Source organism: Carlito syrichta, unplaced genomic scaffold, assembly GCF_000164805.1.
Source record: "Carlito syrichta isolate Samal-C Ts95f unplaced genomic scaffold, Tarsius_syrichta-2.0.1 Scaffold289529, whole genome shotgun sequence".
In the NCBI taxonomy this organism is placed as follows: domain Eukaryota; kingdom Metazoa; phylum Chordata; class Mammalia; order Primates; family Tarsiidae; genus Carlito; species Carlito syrichta.
This window is the reverse complement of record NW_007233625.1, coordinates 100,784-108,071: the sequence shown is the minus strand read 5'-3', so window position 1 is coordinate 108,071 and position 7,288 is coordinate 100,784. Positions and strand designations below refer to the sequence as shown.

The following is a 7,288-nucleotide window of genomic DNA, read 5'->3' as shown; positions in this document are numbered from 1 at the left end:
GTATTTATAGAATAAACCAAGTATTATAAACTACTCAGGGAGGACTTAAACCTCTGAGGAAGTAGGTTATGTCTGAAGAAGTTGGCAGAGAAGGAGTGTCAGGGACCTAACTTCTTCCAGCTGGAGTAACCAGATCCTCTTTAATAGCGCTGTAGAAAAAAAAGTCTGTCACATCAAGAGAAGATTTCGTGAAAGTGCTAATTTTCTCTCAAACCATTTCTTTTCTGTTGGAGAAGGACCATCCATAGCTACTATAATCCCCACGTGTATACAGGCTGATGAATAAACCAGGGACAGTTTTGTTTCAAGTACATGTTTTTCATAAAATCATTAATTTTGAATAAATGTCATGCTTGAATTTTATACATTTCGCATTTCCTTAAGTGATCGCAGTCCAGACAATACCAGAAACTCTTCATTTCTTGAGAGAAACTTAACTTAAGCTCTGTAGGAGTATGAACTTCACTGTGATCTACAAAGTTAGCCAGTCTTTGGCCATCATATCTAAAGCTGTTCAAATTTTGTCTTTTTTTTTTTTAAAGACTTAGGATCTAAAACTAGGGTTTTTTGGTTTGCTTTTTGTTTTGTTTTGTTGTATTTTTGAGTCAGAGGCTCACTGTTGCCCAGGCTGGAGTGCAGTGGAGCACTCACGGTCACTGCAGCCTCAACCTACTGGGCTCAGGTGATCCTTTTACCTCAGCCTTCCAAGTAGCTAGAACTACAGGCATGCACCACCACGCCCAGCTAATTTTTATTTATTTATTTATTTTGAGTTGGAGTCTCACTCTGTCACCCAGACTGGAGTGCAGTGGCACGCTCCCGGCCACCGCAGCTTCGACCTACTGGGCTCCAGTGATCCTTCCGCCTCAGTCTTCCAAGTAGCTGGAACTACAGGTCTGCACTACCATGCCCAGCTAATTTTTTATTTTATTGTAGAGACAAGGTCCCACCAAGTTGCCCAGGCGGGTCCTGAACCCACAGGCTCAGGCAATCCACTTGCCTCGGCCTCCCAAAGTGCTGCGATTACAGGCTGAGTCACCAAGCCTGTCCTTTTTTTATTTATTATAGAGATGAGGTCTCACCAGGCTGGTCTTGAACCCGTGGCCTCAGGCAGTCCTCTCACCTTGGCCTCCCAAAGTGCTGGGTTTACAGGCATGAGCCATCGTGCCCATCTTTTTTGTTTTTTTAAAGAAAGGAAAAAGTTTGAGTTTACTTATTCTTTTAGTAGTGTATTTAATGGCACATTCTTCCTGATTTTTTTTTTTTTTTTTTGAGTTGGCGTCTCAGTGGCATGCACGCTCATGGCCACTCCACTGTCCACTTCTTGGGCTCAGGTGATCCTTCTGCCTCAGCCTTCCAAGTAGCTGGAACTACAGGCACATGCAACCTTGCCCAGCTATTTTTTTTTTCATTGTAGAGACAAAGTCTTACTAAGTTGCTGTTCTCGAACCCATGGGCTCAGGCAATCCCCTCACCTCAGCCTCCCAAAGTGTCGGGATTACAAGTTTGAGCCACCATGTCTGACATCTTCCCGATTTTTGAACACCAACTGGGTCCTGTGAATTATGTAGCCAGCGCTGTTCATATTCATGCACGAGCATGTTCTCTTTCACTGATCTTAAAGTAAACCTTTCTGGACTCTTCATCTTCTGCTAGCAACTGCTCTATTCCTTTGTTCCCAGTGTCACCATAACCTCTGGAAAGAGACATTTCTTTCTTTGCACTCTGCCTTACACCTACTCCAATTGCCTCTCATCTTTCCATGTAATTGGCTCTTGTCAGACTCCCTGTAGGCCTCCGAGGTGTGGATCTGGTGTTCGGTTCTCAGCCTCCTCTTGCCTGCGTCCTCAGTAGCATCAGTAGATTGGGGTGCTCAGTCCTTCTGGGTGCATTTTCTCCATTTGGCTTCCAGGGCAGTGCACTCTTTGAATTCCTCTTCCTTTATTCCCTCAAAGTAGTTTTATACAAATGTGTAGCAAGCAAAGGTATGCCAAAGCTGAATCATTCATTCACCATTTATACATTAAAACTATGCAAATTAAAGCATGGTTATTTTACATTTATGGCTGATGAATGAACTTTGCTTCCGTAGATCTGCTTTCAAGGTTTGGAATTTTATGTCAAGCAGCTCCCCACCCCAGTTCCAGCCCTGGCTAAATAAAAGCTTTTGTTACTTGGAATATGAATATATATATATATATATATATATATATATATATATATTTTTTTTTTTTTTTTTAGGGAGGAGGCTGGAGTAATCACCCAGGTCACCCAGGTTAGAGTACTATGGCAAGATCACAGCTCACTGTGGCCTTGACCTCCTAGACTCAGGTGATCCTTCCACCTCAGTCTCCTGAGTAGCTGGGATTACAGGACACCCCCACCTGGCTAATTTTTTTTAAAAAGTTTGTAGAGACAAGGTTTTGCTATGTTGCCCAGGTTGGTCTCCTGGCTCAAACAATCCTCCAGTCTCGGCCTCCCAAAATGCTGGGATTACAGGTGTGAGCTATTGCACTGAGTACTACTCTGTGAGCTACTCTGTACTATATGCTAAATGTTTCCTAAGGAATTCAGCATATTCCCATAGTGAGTAATTGAGTGATGTGATTTAACTAAGAATTATATCTGAACCAGAGTGACCCTTATTTGATTAGAAATACTTGGGTGTTTTTGTTGTTGTTTTTTTTGAGTCGGAGTCTCACTCTGTCACCCAGACTGGAGTGCAGTGGCCGCTCCTGGCTACCACAGCCTCTACCTGCTGGGCTCCGGCAATCCTTCTACCTCAGCCTTCCAAGTAGCTGGAACTACAGGCGTGCGCTACCATGCCTGGCTCATTTTAATTTATTGTAGAGATGAGGTCTCGCCAAGTTGCCCAGGTGGGTCTCGAACCTGCAGGCTCAGGCAATTCACTCACCTCAGCCTCCCAAAGCGCGGGATTACAGGCTGAGCCACCGAGCCCGGCAGAAATACTTGTAATATGGCATAACTGCTCCCCTACCACAGGCTATGCAGGTGGGGGCGGGGTGGTTTATTCCCATTGCGGGAGGCAGAGGAGTGACATGAGAGGGTTTCAGTCATTCAGGACCTAGGGGTCTAACGTGTGCAAGTCAGGGGCTTGCATAAGAAAAAAAATACTTGTATTAATATTTTATTTTATTTTATTTGAGTTGGATTGTCACTCTGTTGCCCAGGCTGGAGTGCAGTGTCACACTCATGGCCACTGTGGCCTTGACCTGCAGGGCTCAGATGATCTTTCCACTTCAGCCTTCCAAGTAGCTGGAACCACAGGTGTGCACCACCATGCCTGGCTAATTTTTTTGATTTATTGTAGAGACAAAGTCTTACCAAGTTGCCCAGGCTGGTCTCGAACCCCTGGTCTCAGGCAGTCCTCTTGCCTTCGCCTCTCAAAGTGCTGGGATTACAGGTGTGAGCCACCGTGCCCGGTTACTAATATTGCATTTTTAAAGCTTTATTAACAGCAGCCTAAATTATAGTTTGATTCATTAATAATGCTGAATTTTTGTTTGAAAGTATATTTGGTGGGAGAGAAGCCAATACACTAACCTTTACAAATTTGTTACACAGGATTATCTGAACCATCCTTTATTGCAAAACATGAAGATAGTTTGTTTAAGGATTTATTTCACGACTACGAAAGATGGGTTCGTCCTGTGGAGCACCTGAAGGATAAAATAAAAATAAAGTTTGGCCTTGCAATATCTCAGTTAGTGGACGTGGTAGGTATGCGTATTCTTATGTACTCAATTTTTCACACATTTAGTGAGAGCCTGATTGTGCCCAGGCTCTGTCCCAGGCATTGAGGGTTATGAAGGTGGGTGAGACAGCTCTTTCCCTAAAGAAGCTCATCAGGGAAAAAGAATTATTATGCCACAGACATAGTGACACACTGTGTTTATGCTATTGTATAGTTTAGAAACTGTTTTATCTCCATTTGGTAACTATAAGGCTATCATTAACACACTCAAAGGTATTAACACTTTATATTGAAGTTTTTCTTTAAGTGTGTTAAAAATATCAAAAAGTTTAGGAGAAGAAGTCAAGAAGTAGAGTTACAGTTTTGTTTTGTTTTGTTTTTGTGGAGTTGGAGTCTCACTCTGTCACCCAGGCTGGAGTGCAGTGGCATGCTCACAGCCACCACAGCCTCAACCTGCTGGGCTCAGGTGATCTTTCCACCTCAGCCTTCCAAGTAGCTGGAACCATGGGCATGCACCACCTCACCCAGCTAATTTTTTGATTTATTGTAGAGATGAGGTATCACCAAGTTACCCAGGCTGATCTCGAACCCCTGGACTCAGGCAATCCTCTCATCTCAGCCTCCCAAAGTGCTAGAATTACAGGCTTGAGGCACTGTGCCTGGTGAGTCACAGATTCTTAAGACCAAAAGTGCCTCAACAGATCATTATCTCAGTGTCACATTTAAAGCATTTCAGAGATTTTTCTATGTGACATTCATCAGGTAGAATAAGTTTCCTTGATAACTTGTTTGTGGTGTCAGGAGAGCCTTTCTTTTTTTAAAAAAAAGAGATATTTTCTATTTAAACTAAAGAGTTCATGTTGATTTTTGTTTTATTTTATTTATTTTTGATTGGAGTCTCTCTCTGTCGCCTAGGCTGGGGTGCAGTGGCACACTCATGGCTAAGGCAACCTTGACCTGCCGGGATCAGGGGATCCTTCCACCTCAGCCTTCCAAGTAGCTGGGCCATAGGCGCCTGCCACCATGCCCAGCTAATTGTTTTGATTATTGTAGAGATGAAGTCTTGCCAAGTTGTCCAGGCTGGTCTCGAACCTTTGGGCTCAGGCAATCTTTATTCCTCTGCTTTCTGAAGTGCTGGGATTATACGTGTGAACCACCATGCCCAGCTCATGATGATTTTTAAACTGGTTTCTTCTTGTTCCGATCTTGTCAATCAGTAATAATTATCTGCTATGTTCCTGGAATAAACAAGTACTTATATATACACATGTGTTTTAAAATAACATATATGGGCCAGGCTCGGTGGCTCAGTCTGAAATCCCAGCACTTTGGGAGGCCGAGGCGAGTGGATTACCTGAGCCCGTGGGTTAGAGACCAGTCTGGGCAACTTGGCAAGACCTTGTCTCTACAATAAAAATCAAAAAATTAGCCAGCCATGGTAACGCGTGCCTGTAGTTCTGGCTACTTGGAAGGCTGAGGTGGAAGGATTGCCGGAGCACAGTAGGTCGACAGTGTACTCTAGCCTGGCCCAACAGAATGAGACTCCAACTCAAAAAAAAAAGAATAAAAATAAAATAACATATGTGCGTCTTTATATTCTTATATTCTTATTACAAAGCAGTGTATAATTTTTGGTAGAAAATTTGCAAAGTACAAAAAATACAAAGGGGGAAATAAAAAATGACTAATTCTACCACACAGAGATGACTAATGTTAATAATTTGTTGTATTTCTTGCCAGTGTTGTCTTTATGTGTATGTTACAAGATTGGAATAATATTTTAAATATAATTTGGATTAGTGCCTTGCCCCCTACTATTATCTGATAAACATTTCCCTATGTCATTACATAATCTTCAAATACCATTTTTAATGGTTCTGTGATATTCCATTTATAATTTATTTAAACATTCTCTTATTGTTGGCAGAAGTTTGTTCCCAATTTTGGAGATCTTAAATAAAAATAGGGAAGTAGCAAGTAAGAGAAGGGGGCTTATACTCAGAGAATTTTCTAGTTGCTGTTGGCATGCAAATGGCTCAGAAGACTGTAACAGTAAATCATGATGCCATCAATATCTGGGAGTTCAGATCCTGATGGATGAGGTTATCAAGGAGGACAGGATGGAGGAGATGGCACTTGAGCTGGCCTTGTAGGAAGTGTAGGGTTTGACATGGCAGAGAAGAAAAAGATCTTAATAAAACAGGACAATATAATCATAGGCATGTAAGTGATAACTGAACCTTTCTGTGGAGCTGTTTAGATCAAAAGGTCAGTGTTCGAAGCCCTGCCATCCAGGAGTGGTCTGGCCAGATGGCAGAGAAGGTGAGGAGGACCCCTGCATGCCACTGTGTTTTTGTTCCTGCCATGTCTTCTACTCCAAAAGCTTTCTTGCTGGCACTTGCGATTTATTTTTCAAGGCCAAATTGAAGTGACATAGTGTATTTGTGATTATGATTATCTTTTTTTTTTGAGTTGGAGTCTCACTCTGTCACCCAGACTGGAGTGCAGTGGCCGCTCCCGGCCACCGCAGCCTCAACCTTCTGGTCTCCGGCGATCCTTCCACCTCAGCCTTCCAAGTAGCCGGAACTACAAGTGTGTGCTACCACACCCGGCTAATTTTTTGATTTATTGTAGAGATGAGGTCTCGCCAAGTTGCCCAGGTGGGTCTCAAATCCGCGGGCATAGGCAATCCACTCACCTCGGCCTCCCAAAGTGCTGGGATTACAGGATGAGCCTATGATGTTTCAATGAACTCAGTGATATTTCAGTAAAATGTAATGGAAGAAATGGCCATTTTTGTCAAGTCTTGAAAGTTTAGTAAAGGGCCGGCATGGCAAAGACATGACAGCTGAAGAAGATAGTGACAAGTACTGGGAGTCCCTGCTTGTCTAGAAAAGTGGTCCTAAAAGCTTCCTGAGTCAGCATTCAAGGCTGTGACCTCAGTATTTTTTCTCCATAGCTGACCTACAAGGGAGATTCAGATTCTTCCCCCAAGCGAGGCAAATGACTACAAGAGATAATCCCTCAGGAATCCAAAGAAACACTGTCTTTCACCCATTCTGAGATGCACTTTTCCACATTTAATTAAGTAATTAATTTTTTTGAATTGGGGATCTTACTCTGTTGCCTAGGCTGGACTGCAGTGTCACAATCCCTGCTCACCATAGCTTCCAACTCCTGGGCTCTGGTGATCCTTCCATCTCAGCCTCCCTGGTGGCTGGGACTACAGGTACGTACCACCAAGCCTGGCTAATTTTTAAATTTTTTGTTGAGATGCAGTCTCGCTATGTTGCCCAGGCTGGCCTCAAACTCCTGGACTCAAGGGATCCTCCCACTTTGTCCTCCCAAAGTGCTGGGATTATAGGAGTGAGCCACCAGCACTTTTCCACATGTTAACACCTCTGAGATCAAAATGTGTCTTATAATTCATGGCAGCTTGCAATTCACTGACAACCATTTTTCCTCCTCTTAGTGTTAAGCACATAAATAATGTCATCCTTATATCTTAGATTGTATTTTTTTTTTTTTTGAGTTGGGGTTTTCCTCTGTCACCCAGACTGGAGTGCAGTGGCC

General features: G+C 43.0%; 1 protein-coding gene across 1 annotated transcript in view; it reads left to right on the top strand.

Annotated features, from left to right (window-relative positions):
* Positions 1-3,586: 3,586 nt before the first annotated feature.
* Positions 3,587-7,288, top strand: part of CHRNA5 (cholinergic receptor nicotinic alpha 5 subunit) — a 14,670-nt gene continuing 10,968 nt past the window's right edge. The window contains exon 1 of the mRNA XM_021710541.1: positions 3,587-3,737. The gene's annotated coding sequence lies outside the window, so the exon portion shown is untranslated. The remainder of the gene's footprint in view (positions 3,738-7,288) is intronic.